Genomic DNA, 20,523 nt, shown 5'->3' with positions numbered 1-20,523 from the left:
CCACCTGAGGGAAGCTTGGATCACAGAGACGAAAATCCCCAGACAAAGGCATCTTTCTACCTGGGCTTTGTGAGCTAATGTTGTGTAATGTAGAGCATGAGCAGTCCTGGCTGTGGTTGTGACAGGACCCGCTGTCATTTTTAAAAGTGCACAACTGATTGATGGCATGAGATGGCATGAAATGTTCTCTACCACAATGATGCATGCATTTGTAAAAAAAAAAAAAAAGAAAGTGTGAAAAAAACATCTAAGCATCACGTTTCTCGACTTGAGACAGAGAGAAGAGAGGGAACGCAGGCTAAATCAGGTTAAGATATTTGAAGCGCAGATAAGAGAGACTTGAAGATTGAAATCTCTGCAGTGTGTGTCTGTGCATGTTTAAAAGCAAAAGTCCAGCCAGACAGAAAATGCTCTTATCAAACTACTCTGTTCATCACATTAACAAAAGTGAAACATAAAATGTTGGATGCTTCTGTATGTGCTACATCTGGACAAATCAAAATTGTCTCATGCTCACCAAGGATGCATTTATTGGATAAAACATACAGAAAGAACAGTTATATTGTGAATATTTTTTTAAAATGACTGTTTTCTATTTTAAAAAATATATTTTAAAATATGATTAATCCATGTGACGGCAACACTGAATTTTCAGCATCATTACTCCAGAAATCATTCAAATATGCTGATTTGGTGAAATAATAACATAGAAACTATGTTACAGTTTTTATTTTCATGATTCTTTGACAGAATGTTCAAAACTAAGAACTATATATATATATATATATATATATATATATATATATATATATATATATATATATATATATATATACACACACACACACATATATGTGTTTCAATTCTGATATATGCAAGTCATTCTCATGGTTTAAATAGTCTTAGATTCACATGCTTGGTTCAAAGGTCTCTCTCTCTGTCCATCAGAAAGTTGAAGTATGATAGAGGCAAATATGGGAAGAGCTTTACAGAGCTTTAATCTCAACCCCAACAAACCCCCTCCTGTGTCCTCCATCTACACTTTTCCTTCCCCTGATCTACCTCATGTTGAGAGTCGCTTGCTGATAAGCCTTCTATTTTGCCTTTCAACTTCTGATCCACTTATTTTTACCACAGTTTCTGAAGATCTCTCACTCACATTTAAACACTGTTCTTATCCTCAACGTCCATGTGTCGCCTTGTTTGCTGTATTTCTTCGTCTTGCATTCTCGCTCCATCGTTCATGCACACAATCGCTCTTTCCTGATTAAAGAAAAAAGGAAACACTCAACAAATGTGCATGAGTCCATGCAGCATGCTGTGATTATAAACTTAAGAGCTTCCATGCGCTTGACCTGATATCTGGCATAACTCAAGTGGGCCATTTTACTTTCTTTCTCCAGTTGACAATTCCATTATAAAATCTCATTATGACTGGTTTGTATAATGGGACTAAGTGCAGCATTTGTCGAATTTCAAGTGCTCGTTCTGTGTGCTTCAATGAGACGAGGGCCATCTGAACATGCATAGTAGTGAAAGGTGCAGGTACAGACATTTAAATTTGGTGATCAGCATGAGGATCCAGTCATTTCTGTAATAACTCAGTGGTCTGTTTAACTAACTAATCTTACACCTCAAGGATTTTAGATATTTGATCTTATTCATGTCCAGTATAGGCAATCAGTTGTTTGGAAAAAAAAAATCCTCTTGTTTTCCCCCTCTGTGCATGTTATTTATAAAGTTGAGGACAGGGTCTTTCGTCACAGAACCACTCATTTATTCAACACTGGACAATGAGTGTTTCATTACTGGGCTTTACAGTAAATAACAGATGAGACAGGTGAGAGGTGAATAAAAAGAAAGCAAAACAAATCTCTTTTACAAATAGATGATGCAACGGGTGAAACCACAAAATAAGCAAAATACAAATGTGCAGCAGAAAGTTCTTTTATCTACAATTTATAGTCTATCATTACACCAATAGATGGCACTGTTGGTCCATGTGGAGTTCTGAGTGTTCATAAAGTCTTCCGAACTCTTTTCAGTCCTACAGACATGCATGTGTCTGTTTATACCAGTATGCTCTAAAGCAGAAACACAGCACACAGACACTCACAGAACAAAATGGCAGAGACCCTCTCTTAGATTAATAGCTTTGTAAATCTCATTAAGAGAATTAACGTTTTTGTCATTTTTTACCTCAAGCCATTTATCATAAAGAGAAAAGAGAGATACAGAACGACTCAAAACCCCATAAATAGTTGGTCATGTACACTGAAATGTGAAGTTATCTCCAGGTCTAATCCTTTAAGTTCTTTCCACCTTGAAAATGAAACGTATAAGACTGAAAACCAAGCAAAAGTCGGGAACCATGTGCCAATCTCTGCTGTAGCCCAGGCTCACTGGAAAAAATTTGTGTGTGGCGACACTTCTGTTAAAGGCACACTATGCAAGATTTGTACCTTAATATAACAGCCTCAAAACCAGCAATGCAAGTTTGAGAGGTGGCGCCCTGACAAATCTCGCGAGAATCACAAATTGCTTTACGGCACGACGTCACGTACATCAACAACATATGAAGCAGCCTCTATGGAAGACACTAGCACGCATTTCAGACGTGAATCATGGCAGAGTCAACGAAGAAAACGAAGAAAGCCCGGTCGGAAGAGTGCAGAGACGGCTCTGCGTGAGTGGTATTTACGACAGTAACGTTAAATTCAAGTACTCCACAGAGACTCTAGGGGTCGCTGTTTGAGAAAAACGGAAACTGCATAGTGTGCCTTCAAGCAATATTACAATGATTCTTGCATGTTTTGAGGCACTTTCAAAGTGAAATGTCCACTGAGTGGCGCTAAACGTGCTTTCAGATTGCAACCAGTAGCATTAACAAAAGCAAATGCAACACACAAATACAATTACTGAAGTAACTATGCAATTTTGGCTTGCTTCTACAAGATTTTGATCTCTTTTACCATAACTAGAGTGCTTCACATCGCATATTGAATGCTGTACCAGGTAAGCTACCAAGCAAGTTTACTATGTGGTGAAAAAATCAAAATTGTTAGTTTACAAATCATGAATTATGGAAGGCTATAAATGTTTTGAAGTGATAACATAATACTATGTAAGAAACCACAAGTCTTTATTAATCGATAATCTGCCCCTGTAATCAAAATCTTTGTGAAAAGGAATAAAGGTTGTTGCAATTTCACATCCTCTAGAGATAATTTCGGCTGGGTATGCAGTGAACTGTTTGTATAGGCTAGTTACATTTTTAGAGTTTTGTAAAAAGAGGCAAGTTATCCAATGAACCCATTGCTCTCTGTATAGCTTGACGCTATATACGACACGTGATGCAAAATGCATGCACTTTTGGTGGCTGAATTAAAGTGCAGTGGTGACTTTGGATGTAAGAGGAGACCAAATTTGCATACTTGAAGAGATGGAGTGAAATAAGATGAGTTTCGAGAAATGTTAACCTAAGATGACCACACATCACATTGTCTTAATTCCCCTTTGAACATGTCGAATTCACCATTCTCTACTGTACAAGACCAACAGTTATCTGTTGATTTCATTTCACAGACTTTAAATGTTATGCACTGGCACATTTATTTAAATCTTATTCAAGGCTGCATTGGTTTATCCCCTTTAAAAGGTACTTGCAGAGCAAGATTGTAGCTTCAAGGAAAGAGCAAAATAGGTCCATATTTGCAATTTACAGAAAGTAGCTAGTGAAAAAACTGCTTTCAAAAAGAATAGGCAGACAAAAGAAGCAGCAACAGGATGTAAAGTTTGGCTTTCAACAAATCGATTGCTGAGCAATTTCTTGTGCCAGCGTTGACAAAGAGAATTATTTATGGCCATCGCTCATAGGTTAACATTGTGGCCTCTGTCTTTTCTCTGGACGCAATGGAAGATTTCATAGGCTGAATCACAAGACTGGATACTGACCTTGTCAGATGAAATCTCACAGAAGTCATTGGCTGCCCTTGCAGATTTTAAACAACATTTGCAATATATTACTACAGCTGCACATCTAAATGGATTATACATACAAAACTGCTATGGAAAGGACTTATTAGTGGTAGGCTATCAACGATGACAAAAAAAGTCAGTTATTATTAAACCGGAACCATTCCTTTCCATTCTTTCAACCGTTGGCCTTTTTGGTCTGAAAGCACCACACCACTCAAAATGATGGGGTTCACTTTATTTTGATGGTCCCTTTGACACATTCTGTTGACTAAGATGCACCAACATGTCTACTAACTCTCATTAGAGTATTAGTAGAGTATTAAGAGACTGGTAGGGTTAGGGCTAGAATAAGTTGACATGTACTTGCAAAGTTACTTATAGTCAGTTTTATGTCTGTTGTAGGACCATCACAATAAAGTGTTAGCAGATATTAAGACAGTCTACTAATAATGAGAGTTAGTTGACATGTATTGCAAAGTTACTTGTTCAAAAGGGACCATCAAAATAAAGTGTTAAATTATGTTTTATTTATTTTTTCCTATTGGGGATGGATATAATGGTTATAAAAACCAAATAGGAACAAATAAGTTCAGCCAAGGTGTAGGTTTGAACAGCCAAGTAAATAATGAAAAAGCAATAAAAAATTAAGACTAACTGGGTGTTGGTGTTGTCAGATCGACATAAATAATCCTGTCAATTGACTGCATGTGTAGTATAAGTTTCTTGAGCAGTCTGTAGATGTAATATGTTAAGGCCTATCAAAATGTGAAACAAACATGCTGGCAGCTGACAACTGCTGAGGCAAGGAAACAAAATTAAACATGTAAAAGAAACTTAATTGGGTTACCATTAGTCTGCCTGACAGACTCAGGCCCACAACAGGAAATTATTTGGGATCAGAGCCACATATTCATTCATAGGAACAAACATACACCTACACACAAATAAACACACACAATTATGGTGTGCTAAATATCAAAAGCGAATGTTTTGTTTACCAGTGTCTGAATGCATCCGCATACAATTGCATGCAGTGAACAAAACAGTCATGGGGTGAGGACTCAATACAATGTTTTTGGGGCAAAAACGGGCTTCTGTTAAAGTCTGAGCTTGTAACCTAAAGGTCAGATGAAGAGTTGCTGAGCTCCTCTTTCACCGTTGAGCCCACTAAACCCCAGGCTGCTCCGGGGGGACTGTCCTTGCTTTAAAAATGCTTTGGATAGAAAGCACCTAAATGTAAAAAAAAACAAAACATATTGAGCACAGATCCACAGTGCATAGAAATCATCAGCAGAATGCCAGTTTACATACATCTATCAAATAAAACAGACCTATATCATCTGTAAATCTCTCATCTGCTTTTATGAAATGGTTAGCACATTATAAAACTGACAAAAATTACATTTTATTTCAACTTTTGAGCATTACATTGTTAATTCATTAAGTGTCATCATCATTTTTATCATTAACAGTCTACCAAATGCTATATCTGTGCGGTTGGATTTTTTCATTCAGGAAGGAATGAACCAATTAAAGGACTACAATGACTACTGAAGTTTTAATCCAATTATGAGAACAGAGAAGTCCACACCACAGTTATAACAATAATGAAATCACTTTCAGAATTATTATTATTATTATTATTACAGCTGATAGCTGACAATAAGAATTCGCACAATTTTACAGAGCTTGAGCATTTAAAGTGATAGATGATAAAATAAACACAGTTATACACGGATCTGTTCGGGGGGAATGGTCATAGATAAAACGTGGCTATTTACCAATCAGCATCAAGGAACTTTCCAATTTTTAATTATCTATAACTATCATTATTAATCAAATCACTCAGCGAGTTTTTCTGAAACACCAATACATTCAGTACCACCATTACTCACTTTGTGTTGTCCAGAGACGTGCAGTCTTTAGCTGTGCTGTGGCTTTGTTTTAAACTATTTTCACTGGTGGACCAAAAACAGACACTTTTCTTTATAAGCTGCTATATAAGCTGCTCAATATGAATTTCTTTTTTATGTAACTGTTCTGTAAAAGCAATCTCACACTTGCAGTAATGCGGTGAAATGCTGATTAATTTTTTGTTCAAAAGAACAACAAACCGAACCAATAGTAAAAAAAAAAACTAAATAATAAATAATAATAACTTAAAAGCTAATAGTTACAAAAAAAAATACAATAAAACATAAAAAAATAAATAGCACTAATATTTGAAGATGTGTGAGAGAGGTTTCTTTTGACATTTACACATGTGTGTTGGTAGGGAGGAATTCAGATTCAAGAGAGTAATTGGTTTTAATCATGAGCTGCACAAGCTAAAGACAAGGACAGGAGCCAAAATCAAGACTATTCTTCCACACGCTGAAGAGGCACCAATCCGTCTGCTGTGTGGCGTCCCTCTAAACACACACACACACACACACACACACACACACACACACACACACACGCGCGCGCGCGCGCGCACACACAGCGTAATCCCGTACACGCACGAGCACACTCCTTTTTCGCTTCTCATTTGTATCATCATCTTAATGACTGGATTGGGCAGTTTGCCTGAATCACTCTCAAGCTCAGGCCAGAGTGCCGGTGGCTTTATTAACTTGGTCTGTTTCCAGGCTTCCCATTACCAAGTCCGGCTGTAATTCCCATCCCATTCTGCCTTTCCGCTCTGCATCATTTCACCCGACATCACCCTATCCACTCGCATGGCCTATTCTCACAACCCTCCATTCCAAAAATTAAATTTGCCCTGCAGAGAGAGAGATAGAGAAAGAGAGAGTGTGTGTGAGAGAGAGACATAACTGAACTATGCAGTATATATATATATGGTGCAGTGAAACATGCTTGGAAAAGCTCTTCCTTTTTTTCTCCAGCAGTTAGAGTCTCACTTTGTCTGTGTTTCTACTGAGAAAATTCAATTAAACTATAAGAGTACAGTGAACACACACTCAGCCCCAGACAGTTTGAAAGTTATACACTTCTAATGCTTCTTTCTTTAAGTAGATACAATAAAAGTTATCTTTTTCTACTTCTCTGGGAAAAGACTTTGCTTCTGTTTTTATTGGTTTCCTCTGGCTTACAGTGAGGGAGCATATAACAAAACTATTTTAAGCAGACAAGACACTTAGGAATGACAGCAGTACCAAATTATTTAATTGGTCAAATGATGCATACCATATTAGAGTTATATAAAGGTGTTTTTTAATCAGAGTTTTTTAATACTGAAAGATAAACAAGTAATATTGAAAGATAAACAGTGCAGAACACACTCAGAACATCTCGAACTTCACCCACCCAGGTATATTTGATAATAAAAAGGCATATTTGAACATTTTTAAAAAAAAAAATCAAAATCAGAAGAAACTTCTGACTTCAGATCAGGGTCCAATTCTCACTATTAACTAGTTGCTGATTAGCATGCATTTTGCTAGGATTTTGTACTATTTAGTACTTATAAAGCACATATTAATGCCTTATTCTGCATGATATTATACATCACTTAATCCTACCCAGTCCCTAAGCTAAACAACTACCTTACTAACTATTAATAAGCAGTTATTAGGGGTTTATTGAGACAAGAGCCGTAGTTAATAATGAGGACTCTAATCTAAAGTGTGATCAAAAGGGTAAATCTTTGAAATAGCATTTTTTTTTTTTTGTAACAATGTACAAGTCTTTCCTTTCACTTTTGATAAATTGAATGCATCCTTGCTGGATAAAAATAAGCATTAACATCAGCAGCAAGAGTGTTTTACTCTCAGCCATACAATGCCGTATATCTTATAGTGAAATAATAACAGAGAACAAAAAATACATTTAGGTGAGAAACTAAATCTGTAATTCTTTATTTTATTATTATTATTATTAGTTTATTTTATTTTTGTTTATTTATTTTTTTTCTCACTTTTATGTACTACTTTATTTATTTATGCATGTGTTGACCTACTGTGAAGTATGTTACCATCTACAGGAAGTGAATGCTATAATTGAAAGTGATTTGTGGTGTCTTATAATCCCGAAAGGGATGGGTCCTATTTGGACATGACACAATAATAAAATTCATTCATTCATTCATTCATTCATTCATTCATTCATTCATTCATTCATTCATTCATTCATTCATTCATTCATTCATTCATTCATTCATTCATTCATTCATTCATTCATTCATTCATTCATTCAACAAATTATCTTGAATGTCATATCTAAGTGGTTATAAATTGCAAACAGGAGTCCATATTTTGTAAAACTCCTCCATTCCTGCCAACTTTTCCTAGGCAAGACAGCAAGACATTGATTTAACCCACTAAGTAGAGGAAGGTCTTTTGATATCTTTCTATTTTAAACCAATTACTTGTTTGGTCTATATAACAAAAAATCTATTACCTTGCGTTTTCTTCCATCAACTTCTGAAATTACAGGGTATATATATGCAATACATGTAATTTGGCTTCCACAAGAACAATTTCTCAAGTTAAATAACACATCAAAAACTTCCTTCCAGTATGTTAAAAGCTCTACACTCCCACACAGTTTAAGTTGTTATGATGACCAGATACACTGCAAGCTGAATTAGACATTCTAAACAAAGTTCCTTTCCATCCCTGCAACATAATGATAAAGACCACACAGATGAGCGAAAACATTATGACCACCTGCCTAATATGCTGTTGGTCCTCTGAATATCTTACACCAAGACGTTAGCAGCAGATGCTTCAAGTCATGTTGCGAGGTGGAACTGCCTTGGATTGAACTTGTTGGTCCAGCACATCTCACAGATGCCCAATTGGATTGAGATGTGTGGAATTTGGAGGCCAGGGCAACACTTTGAACTCTTCATCATGTTCCTCAAACTATTCCTGAACAATGTGTGCAGTGTGGCAGGATGCATAATCCTGCTGAAAGAGGCCACTTCACAAGGCTACACCATTGTCATGAAGGGGTACATCTGGTCTGCAACAATGTTTAGGTAGGTGGCACGTGTCAAATTTACGTCCACATGAATGGCCGGACCCAGGGTTTCCCAGCACAAGTACGATGACATGTGCAAAACTCAGTTCGTGGAGGGCCATGCAGAGTTTAGCTTCAACCCTAATTAAACACACCTGATAAAGCTCATCAAGTCCTTCAGGCTTATTTGAAAACCACAGGTATGTGTGTTGGAGCAGGGAACTGTCCAAAGTCATAGATTTATTCATAGATGAATTTTTAGTAATTTCTGGTTTAAAATGAGATCCCTTTCCTTTATAACTCATTTATACTCCGCCATTCTCAAGTCAAAGGTCATATATACTGACCCAATAGCATATCTTGAAATCTAGAGGCAATCAACAATTTTAAGCATGATTTTTGTTCTCAATGACCCAGAATTAGTAAAGTTTCACTACATTTATTTCGGAAACATTTTGACTGAAGGCCAGTGTAACGCCATTGCACTTTCTGCATAGGTTTATTCCTCCTACACCATTCAATATTTCATGTCTGTTAAAAAAGGGAGGTCGGTAACATTTAGTATCTAACACGTAGCAGCTTTGATACAACATCAGGTGTCTTAAGCGCTAAGTCTGTCACTTAGTTTGAAAAACATCTAATTATGGCCTGCTAATTTGCATAGTCTATTTAATGAATTCCATTCTAGCATTTCAATGTGATTCATAGAATTGTCATTCTAATTATAGTCCTCTTTTGCGCCTCGCCAGTTAAAACATAACAGTAGCTAATCCCACTAAACATGAGTGTTTGCACATCCATCTACATTGACAGTAATAGGTTTGGAAGTGAGTGCTCGGTAGATGATGTAAATTCTTTGGCTTTCATTGTGCAAGTATTCATCATAGATTTTCTCGTCTTTGCATTGGAGCATCTCGTTCCCCAGATGATACTAATCAATGATGTCATTGTTGACCTTTAAAATGCCAGAGTCCATGGCTGAGGGTCTCTGTCTCTCCATCCTCATTCTTGCACACACACAAACACAAAGCACAGAATATTTCGAAACTTCTTTATGGTGTGCCATTTGAGTAGAAGAGCAGACCCGATCAACATTTTGGATCCCATCATAAGCAATACATAGACTGACAGAGATGTAATTGCTTTGTTTATTAGAATGTCAAAGAAGTTGTCAACATATTGTGCGATTTAGTGGATAACGCGGATATCAAAATCCCTGTATTGCCTGAAAGCAAACATTAATCACAGGATGATAAGAAGTTAATGGGATTCACAGGTGACAGTGTGGACACCTCCTAGCAGCCATGCTGAAATGAGACCAATATCAGCTCATAACAGACAGACACACACACACACACATACACACTTATTACACACTCAATAAATCTTATTACATTGGAGATAAACTTTAACGACAGAGAGCAAAACTTCTATTAAGGACCACCTTTAGAAAGCGCAATGGAGGGAAACACAAAAAACAGCCTACAAACAAACAAAACATGACCTATTGATATTCACAATGCATCACAAGAGTACATTTTACTGTTTAATTCTCTATAGATTGACTAAAAAGGTTTTTTTTTTTTTCACCCAACAACAGACAATTCTGTCAAAATTTCCCTCTTGTGACCGCACTGCTATTTCTTTCAGAAAATGCAAATTTTGTTGTAATCTCAGCTAGTGTGATTCTGTTGGAGCACCATAAATACTTTATGAATAAAGAAATAATTCTATGCACATCATATCAACTATCATTATATATCTGATACCATCACTGATTATGCAAGCTATAACTAGAGTACTTTTTTTGTAAGAGTATGAACAGAAGCATCTACTGCGTGTTTCTGTATGAAGAGATCAGGACTAAGACAGTCTGTTTCTTTGATGGCGGCTTAAGTCTCTCACATGGACTGGTGATCAGCCCACTCAAGCCATAAGCCATCACACTATCATTTCTCAGGAAGTGAAGGGGAGGAGACTAACCTTCTCAAACTGCTTTCCTTTTCTCTTTTCTATTCCCTAAGCTTCTCTCCTTCCCTAAGCCTCTCACTCGGTTTCTCTCTCTTCTCTCGTTCTCACGTTAATGGTATGATTGACAGCCTCTAGGATGGGTTTTTAATGATGTCTCATAGCACATTAGGCTGATGGCTGTTAGATTGGGACAATGTGACCTCCTCTCCTCTTCTCAGCACCTGAACTCTCCATGCATAACACACATATGCTGCTGTGCGTGTGCATGATGCACACACACATACACGGACACGAACCACAAACTAACTTATCGAATCATATTGCGCACCCCATTTCACCTCAAATGACTGGAATCTATATTGAATTGAAATGATTTACTTTCTATTCCAGTTATCTTAATGACAGTCCGTTTTCTGGGAATATGTCAAGATAAAAGTTTTTTCCCCTTCTTCTCTCTAATCAAATTATAAATCTGATTCTTTCCCCTTCGCCAGGCTTGTTCCCCAACGGTGGTTCTGTGCACTCTGTCAAGTGATTGTCATCCATTGCCTCTGACTTGCAAAAAGGTCACATTGACCGTTTCTCAATATGCGTTTTTAAAGGGTTAGTTCACCCAAACCCGTAAGACTTTCGTTCATCTTTGGAACACAAATTAAGTTATTTTTGATGAAATCTGAGAGCTGGCTCACTCCTTCATAGGCTTCTATGTAATCGATATCTGCCATCCCAGAAAAGTTAGTAACGACACTACGTGAAGTCACGTCAGAGGCCCACACAGAAGAAAATGAATAGTTGAATAAAGTCGCACAAAAAGTATTCTCGTCGCTTGATAAACTTAAGGTTAAGCCACTGTAGTCACTGCTATTTTAACAATGTTTTTACTAACTTTTCTGGGATGGCAGATATCGATTACATAGAAGCCTATGAAGAAGTGAGCCAGCTTTCAGATTTCATTAAAAATATCTTAATTTGTATTCTGAAGATGAACGAAAGTCTTACGGGGTTGGAATTACTGACAGAATTTTCATTTTTGGGTAAACTATCCCTTTAAACGATCTTGCGTCCTTGTGTTCCCTTTCGTTGTCACTCCGAGTTACGTCGGATGACGACGAATGGGGTTTCGCTTAGAAATCCTATCATCTTCGAGTATTAAAACACGAGCCAATGGCAATGAAATGCCATGGGTCTGCGGAATTTGCATAGCGTAACTCCGCCCCATGCAGGGGGTATATAAGGAAGTGCGCGAGCAACATGCAGACTATGTTTTCGCTTCGGAGCCAAGTTCAGTACTTCACTCCACAAGCCTTTTGAGTGTCATCTCAAATCTCTTCGAGACGAGCGGCTCTTCAGTGTGTTGGTGTGACGGCGCTTCCAGCGAGATCGCATTTCCTGCTGCTGATTTGTGCAGTAATCTGCCGACAGTGAGTGTGTTTCTCCCTGGGTGCTTCAGCACTCTGCTGAGCTTTTCCACTCTCTAAAAGAGCTGCACGCGGCACGTCTTTTTCAAGACGGTTTGCCCGTGTATTTTCTGGATGTGTGTGCGTCAGTCATCTGCCTAACGGTCGCGAGCGCTGTTTTGCGTGTTGGGCTTAATCACGCTTGGCAGCGCTCGTTGATGAGTCATGTTTTCATTGCGGGAACATGACCATCGCGATGTTTATAGATCAAGACTCAATGATCTCCATGTGAGTAGAGTCCCCTCTGCCACACCCCAATTTATCTCTTCCTCGAGAAGGGATACTTTGGCTGGTGGCCAGGGTGATCTGAGGGTTTGGTGTGGCACAACAACCGACGAGTCAATTCCTCGGGCCACACCCCCCTCCACATCGCAGACCATGCACTCACAGCATCACAAGGCGGGCTTGATTCCTCTGGAAATGAAGTTTCGACTGCGTTGCCTCCCACGGGAGTGCCATCGTTGCCGGGACCGATCCAGAGCTGTCAGCCATGCTTTCCCGGGCAGCTGAAAGCATCGGCTGGAGTGGCCCCGCCCTCCCCCCGAGCGCTGTAAGCTTCTCCCGGACGTGCATCAGGACACCTGCGCTGCGCGAAACTCCACGTGACTTTCGCGGCCCGCGGGTGTCCTCCGCCTTCGCTGCTTTCGATCGCACGGCGATCATGGTCTGTATGTTCCCTGTCACTATAGTGGCACGGTCATGCAGTGCTGTGTGTCGCCTGCGCCTTCGATGCAGTGCTGTCCCGGGAGTTCTGTCGAACCGGCCGCAGTGGAACGCTAGTCCTTCCCTGGCCAACCCTGGCAGAACGCGGAAATTCTAACCACGCCCCTATGCTGGGACGCTATGCCTCCCATGCCCGGCCTGGTTGTTCCGCCACGCACACTACTGACCTCGCTCTCGGGCGACATCGGTACCTGCGTGATCCTGGGTCAGGTGATGTCCACTATGTGGTCCAGACATGGGCTTAGCCAGGTTGATGTGGCAGGGTCTGAGAATTCATTTTCTCAGCTCCCCCATGTCCCAGGCTGAGCTCTTTGGCGGTGTGGCTTCGACCACCTGAAGCAGACTCGGGTCCGGCACCGATGGTCATCCATCCGTGCGGCCTCCTCAGTCTGCTTCCCGCCAAGCCCCCATCCATGCGGCTGCTCCCCTCTGGCCTGCAAACGGACCTGAGCAGGAGGAAGCCGCAGGAGGGCGGCGCTGCCCGTCTCCGCCCCTTAGACTGCCACGCCAGCCTAAGCAGCACCTTGAGGCGGGCTGCCTGGTCGGCGGGGTGGTTGAGGACTGCGCCCAACAGTCTTCGATCAATCCACAAGCAGACTGAGGCTTCTGCACTGACGGTCATCTGTCGGTGTGGTCTGCTTAGTCTGCTTCCCGCCGACGCCGCCTCCTTGCGGCTCCTCCCCTCGAGCCTTCACTGGCCTGAGCACAAGGGGGTCGCTGGAGGCTGGCACCGCCTGTCTCTGCCCCTTAGCCGGCTAACACCTGGCTGAGCAGCACAAAACCTGAGACAGGCAGCTTGGAGTTAGGGCTCAGTTCTTCAGGAGCTGGTAGCAGGACCACTCCTTCCCCCACTTGAGGGCTGGGTGAAGATCTCTACAAAAGAACTAATGCTCTTTCTCTGAGCCCCAAGAGGCTGTGGATGACAGCACGCGCCGCCCACGGGCCACGCTCCTCTCATCCCCCTCTGTCGCCAGACCCCTGCCAGAGCACGCCCCCGTGGGACGCTGGTCCTCCCCTGGCCTCCTCTGGCAGGACGCGGTTTATGGCCGTGCCCCCGCACCGGGCCGCTATGCCACCCACGCCTGGGCCGGTCATTCCGCCTCGCTGCACCCCCGACGGTACGTCTGTGGTTCGAATAACCCCGCTGGCGCAGTTTCTGGAGGCCTGGCTAGAGCTTTCCGGACTGTCCCGCCGGGTCGGAGAACCATCAGGCTCGGCTACGTGATTCAGTTCGCGTGGTCTCCTCCCCACCTCAGGGGAATCCACTCACTATGGCCGGTGGCTATGCCCCTGTCATGAGAGCGGAGGTCGCTACCCTACTGGCGAAGGGTGCGATCGAGACTGTCCCTCCAGCCGAAATGAAGTCTGGGTTTTACAGCCCCTACTTTATTGTACCGAAGAATCCGGTGGGTTACGACCAATCCTGGACCTGCGCGTCTTGAACCGCTCCCTTCAAAAAAGAGGACGCCGTTCAAGTTGCTCACGGCCAAACGCATTTTCGAATGCGTGCGGCCGCAGGATTGGTTTGCAGCGATCGACCTGAAGGACGCCTACTCCCATGTCTCCATTTTTCCTCGACACAGACCGTTTCTACGGTTTGCTTTCGAGGGACAGGCATACAGTACGCGGTTCTCCCTTTCGGGCTAGCCCTGTCTCCTCGCGTCTTCACGAAGGTCGTCGAGGCAGCCCTTGTTCCCCTCCGGGAACACGGGGTTCGCATCCTGAACTATCTCGACGACTGGCTGATCCTAGCTCACTCTCGAGACCAGGTTTGCGAACACAGGGATCTTGTGCTCCGGCACCTAGCTCGTCTGGGCCTTCGGGTCAACTGGGAGAAGAGCAAACTCTGCCCAGTGCAGAGGATCTCTTTTCTCGGTATGGAAATCGACTCGGTCGCCATGTGCGCGCAGCTTACGAGCGAGCGCGCGCAGTCACTGCTGACTTGTCTTCGCCAGTTCGAGGGCAAGAGTGCGGTCCCACTGAAACTTTTTCAGAGGCTCCTGGGGCATATGGCATCCGCAGCCGCAGTAACGCCGCTCGGATTGCTTCATATGAGACCGCTTCAGCTGTGGCTTCGCGATCGAGTCCCGAGGTGGGCATGGCAACACGGCAAGCTCCGGGTCCCAGTGACTCCGGCCTGCCGTCAGACCTTCACCCCGTGGTCGAACCTCAGCTTTCTACGGGCCGGAGTGCCCTTAGAACGAGTTTCCCGGCATGTTGTTGTCACAACAGATGCCTCCACCACGGGCTGGGGCGCCATGTGCAATGGTCATGCTGCCGCGGGCTCCTGGACAGGACCCCAGCGCCTTTGGCATGTCAATTGCCTCGAGTTGCTGGCTGTACGTCTCGCCCTGCACCGTTTCCATGCGTTGCTCAGGGGTCAGCACGTACTAGTCCGATCAGACAATACCGCAACAGTAGCGTACATCAACCATCAAGGTGGTCTACGCTCCCGCCGTATGTCGCAACTCGCCCGCCACCTCCTTATATGGAGTCAGAAGCATCTGAGGTCGCTTCGAGCCATTTATATCCCGGGACACCTGAACCAGGCGGCCGACGAGCTGTCTCGAGTTCAGCCTCTCGCTGGAGAATGGCGACTCCATCCCCGGACGGTTCAGCTGATTTGGGATCAGTTCGGCGACGCACAGGTAGACCTGTTTGCCTCCCACGACTCGTCCCATTGCGACCTGTTTTATTCCCTGACCGAGGGCACGCTCGGCACGGATGCACTGGCGCACAGCTGGCCGAGGGGCCTACGCAAGTATGCGTTTCCCCCAGTGAGCCTTCTTGCGCGGACCCTGCGCAAGATCAGGGAGGACAAGGAGCAGGTTATATTGGTTGCCCCATACTGGCCCAGCCACACCTGGTTCTCAGAACTCATACTCCTTGCGACAGCACCTCCCTGGCCAATTCCTCTGAGGAAGGACCTCCTTTCTCAGGGACGGGGCACCCTTTGGCACCCTCGTCCCGGTCTTTGGAACCTCCACGTGTGGCTTCTGGACGGGACGAGGTAGGTTTGAGTACCCTACCACCAGCGGTGGTGGCTACCATCACTTCCGCTAGAGCATCGTCCACGAGACATGCCTATGCGTTGAAGTGGAACCTCTTCGTCAACTGGTGTTCTTCCAAACAGCAAGAACCCACGAAATGCCCGATCAGTGTCGTGCTTTCCTTCCTGCAAGAAGGGTTGGAGCGAAGGCTGTCTCCCTCCACCCTGAAAGTGTATGTTGCCGCCATTGCCGCACATCACGATGCAGTTGAAGGTAAGTCTCTGGGGAAGCATGACCTGATCATCAGGTTCCTGAGGGGAGCGAGGAGACTAAATCCTCCTCGCCCTCCCCTCGTACCCTCTTGGGACCTCTCAGTGGTTCTGACTGCCCTGCAGAGTGCTCCATTTGAGCCTTTGCAATCAGTGGAGCTTAAGTTCCTGTCAATGAGGACAGCGCTCCTGGTTGCATTGGCCTCCATCAAGAGGGTAGGGGACCTGCAGGCATTTTCGGTTGACGAAGCGTGCCTGGAATTCGGGCCGGCTAACTCTCACGTGATCCTGAGACCCCGGCTTGGATATGTGCCCAAGGTTCCTACCACACCCTTTCGAGATCAGGTAGTGAACCTGCAAGCGCTGCCCTTGGAGGAGGCAGACCCAGCCTTGGCACTGCTCTGTCCAGTACGCGCCCTTCGTGCTTACGTAGACAGAACGCAGTGTTTTCAGGACCTCAGACCAGCTCTTTGTCTGTCATGGTGGGAAGCTGAAGGGAAAGGCTCTCTCCAAACAAAGGTTGTCTCACTGGATAGTGGACGCCATTGCTTTGGCTTACCAGCAGCAAGGTCGACCGTGCCCCCTTGGTGTGACGGCCCACTCCACTCGGAGTGTGGCATCCTCTTGGGCTCTAGCGCATGGCGCCTCGCTAACAGACATCTGCAGAGCTGCAGGCTGGGCGACACCTAACACATTTGCGAGATTTTACAATCTCCGAGTAGAGCCAGTTTCTTCTCATGTACTCGCTTCAACTAGCCGGTACTAGATTCTGCTCAGGTGTCTTCGCTTGCTCGCCATTCCTCTCCACGGACGGGATACGTGCGATATTTCCTCAGGTGAGCCTAATAAGCCCTGAGTCTCCTCCAGCACTGACGACGTCAACGCCAGAGTTATGCCACCGGCAGCTTTCGCGTTGGCTAGGTGCCTCCATGTGCATGGTTCCCCTCCGGGCGACCCCCACATGTGTATTCCACTGTAAGCCTCCTTGAGCATGTGTCTTTCCCTTGGCAAGCCACCTTGCCACCCCTGGGGTTGAAATATTCCACCTGCGGCTGGACACCACAGTGATTCTCCTTATGCAGTTCCTTCGGGTCATATGTGTATTCTTAAGTCCCCCCCTTCGGGCTGGGCATGATTGCATATTTCTACTGGATATGCTTCCCAGTGTACCTTGGTATTCCTGTGTTAAGTAGGAGTCCTTCGTCCGTGCTAGTCTCACGACAGGGAGCTCAGACTTACGCAGGGCACTGGAAGACAGTCGAGAGGTGGCGTGATTACACTGGGAACCCCATTCGTCGTCATCCGACGTAACTCGGAGTGACAACGAAAGGGAACGTCTCGGTTACGTATGTAACCCTCGTTCCCTGAGTAGGGAACGGAGACGTTACGTCTCCCTGCCACTTCCGCTGTACCGCTGGAACGCCTGAGTTCAGTCTCGGCTCCTCAGCGAAGACATAGTCTGCATGTTGCTCGCGCACTTCCTTATATACCCCCTGCATGGGGCGGAGTTACGCTATGCAAATTCCGCAGACCCATGGCATTTCATTGCCATTGGTTCGTGTTTTAATACTCGAAGATGATAGGATTTCTAAGCGAAACCCCATTCGTCGTCATCCGACGTAACGTCTCCGTTCCCTACTCAGGGAACGAGGGTTACATACGTAACCGAGACGTTCTCTTACTACGTCGTCATCATCAACCATCGAAGTTCAATTCCAGTACTCAAGAACGCAAGTACAGAGGACGCATGAAAGCACCCAGATGTGTTCTTGATATCGAGGATGCATCAAATGCAGACTTGAGAGAATCTAACCGCTAGAAATCCCAGAAGACGCTGCAGGCGGACAGTGCTTTAAACTTCTCGCTGTTACTTCAGATTCACGCTGCAAGGTCGCAAATACGTGACAGATCGTGAAAGTAAACATTTGTCCATTTGTTTTGCTTAATCATTTTAATGAAGTGATAAAAACCTGAAGAAAGCAAGCAGTATTTTTATTGGCATGTTAAAAAGGATCATAACATTGACAAAGCATATAGGTAACACATAGACTAGACATTTTCACATATACATGCGTTCAAATAAAAAGATACAAAATTATATAAAAATAATGTCTATAATAATATGAAAGAAACGTTTTAATTGTGCATTAGCCGCTACTTATAATATGCTGGGATGGTCAGTTGAGTAACTCAATTCTCACAAGGGTGGGTTCTGAGTCCTCACATCCTTCCGAGTTTGCTCTTTTAAGGTAGCCTGGCGAGACCAATTTCATTGCATTCTTGGAATTGAGAAACAGCCATTGACTCCGATTCCTGCATAGGCCAAGGTTTTACTCATTGGAGCTCCAAAATGAGATGAACAAACCCAATTTGCCTAATATGAAACCTAATGAACTATTCAATTAGTTTCAGATTAGGTCAGAACTTTACCTCCTTCAACCTACGAGGGCTATTATTGTTTTAAATGGAAGAAGTAATGACTTGGGTTAAAGTTCTCTGGCTCTGGAACTCTCCACAACCCCCCCCCCCAATTCTGCTGTTGGAGTGAATGTTGAGTGTTTCAAATTTCTTCAGCTTGTTTTATAGTTTGTCTGTGCTATGTGTGTCAGGAGGAACTATATTTAATCTATGGGATACTGTTTAAAGGAATATTACAATACTATATGTATTTATCAAACAAACAACAAACAAATAAACAAAATAAAAATTATTTAAACAGCTTTACACTTAAGTCTTCAAAACTGGTTCATTTCCACTGTAAGTGTCTCAACTTAACTTAAGAAAACAACAGACTTCAATCAACAATAATCAACATTATGCCACAAATGCTGTTGATTGAGCTTGAGTTAAACCTGGAATACGTCAGTGTAAAATGCAGAATATATCTTTATGACACATTATTTCGTTTTTGACACTAATGTTGACAAATGACTTCAGAGACCAAGTGTCTATAAGGAAAGACCCAACAAGAACATGATGGACATGTCCTCTCATTTAGGGATTCATGAATAATTTGATGTATAACAGTGATTGCACTTCATAATTGCAGCAATAATGTGTGTTGTTATTTTTGGTTGATTTGACTGTATTCAGAGACCTGCCAGGTACTTTACAGCTGTGGAGCAATTCCCAATCACAACACACTCCATTACTCACTCTTCCATAATTATGGTAACCGGGATTTTCATCTCGAAACCAAATTAATCTCTTATTTCACGCTGGTGAGCCCTTAATTCAGAGACACTCCTTTGTTGTGATGTGCATATGAGTACTCAATCACTTTCATTATATGTGGTGGATACATTTGAGTATTAAAATGCATATGTTGTGTACACATGTATATAGTGTACAACTATATAACTATATGAACTGTAACACATCATTGATGTTGCGGTAACATTAAAATGAGCAGATTTGTGTGTGTGTATGGTTACAATAGTCACAATCATTAAACCATTTTAATGTTAAAGGTATAGCGGAGGATTTTCTTTTTCCGGGTGGGTAGTGTAAACTATTGGTCCACCTAAGTGTCAATCATTCTGGTGATATGTAACGTAAGGCCGTCGTACGTGCTCGTCCCTTAGTTTTCGCTTTCTGCGCATGCGCACTTTCAGGTGTTTATGTGTGGTTGTGAGCTAGAGTTACGGTTTAAGCCATTCATTGAAGCTCGCCGTTTCACCGGGTCCTTTGAAAATGTCTGAGGGTCGCAAGAGAAAAAGTTTGTACGAACTGTATGAGAAGAAGAGAAAGGCCTCAGAAGAGAGAAACAAGATCAGAGTGTTTTTGGGAGATTGTTTCACACGATGGCGTGCGCTGAAAACACAGGTTGGGCTTCCCACTGATGCCTCAGTCGCGAAGTTTCTACTCGACAGGTAAAGTTTGGCATGCTATTTGGTGAAAAAGTGCAAATCTTCTTTTGGAAAGTAATCTTGTATGAGTGATGCCGACAGCAACTTGTAAACAGAGCGTGCACGAGGAGAACCTCGCACACGTTTAATAGGCGTTCCCTCTCGGGAGCATGTAGTGTGTTGCGCATGTGCATTTTTTCAAAAAGTGGAGAGGGCGGTTCTTATCTAAAATTCGGAAAGATCCTCCGCTATACCTTTAAATTAGCTAAATGGGTTAAATAAACGGCATATCATTAACCAAATTTAATTGTATTATAAATAT

The sequence above is a fragment of the Scardinius erythrophthalmus genome (assembly GCF_964197995.2).
Source record: "Scardinius erythrophthalmus genome assembly, chromosome: 13".
Classification (NCBI taxonomy): domain Eukaryota; kingdom Metazoa; phylum Chordata; class Actinopteri; order Cypriniformes; family Leuciscidae; genus Scardinius; species Scardinius erythrophthalmus.
The sequence above is the reverse complement of the archived record's forward strand: the minus strand, read 5'-3'. Positions refer to the sequence as shown.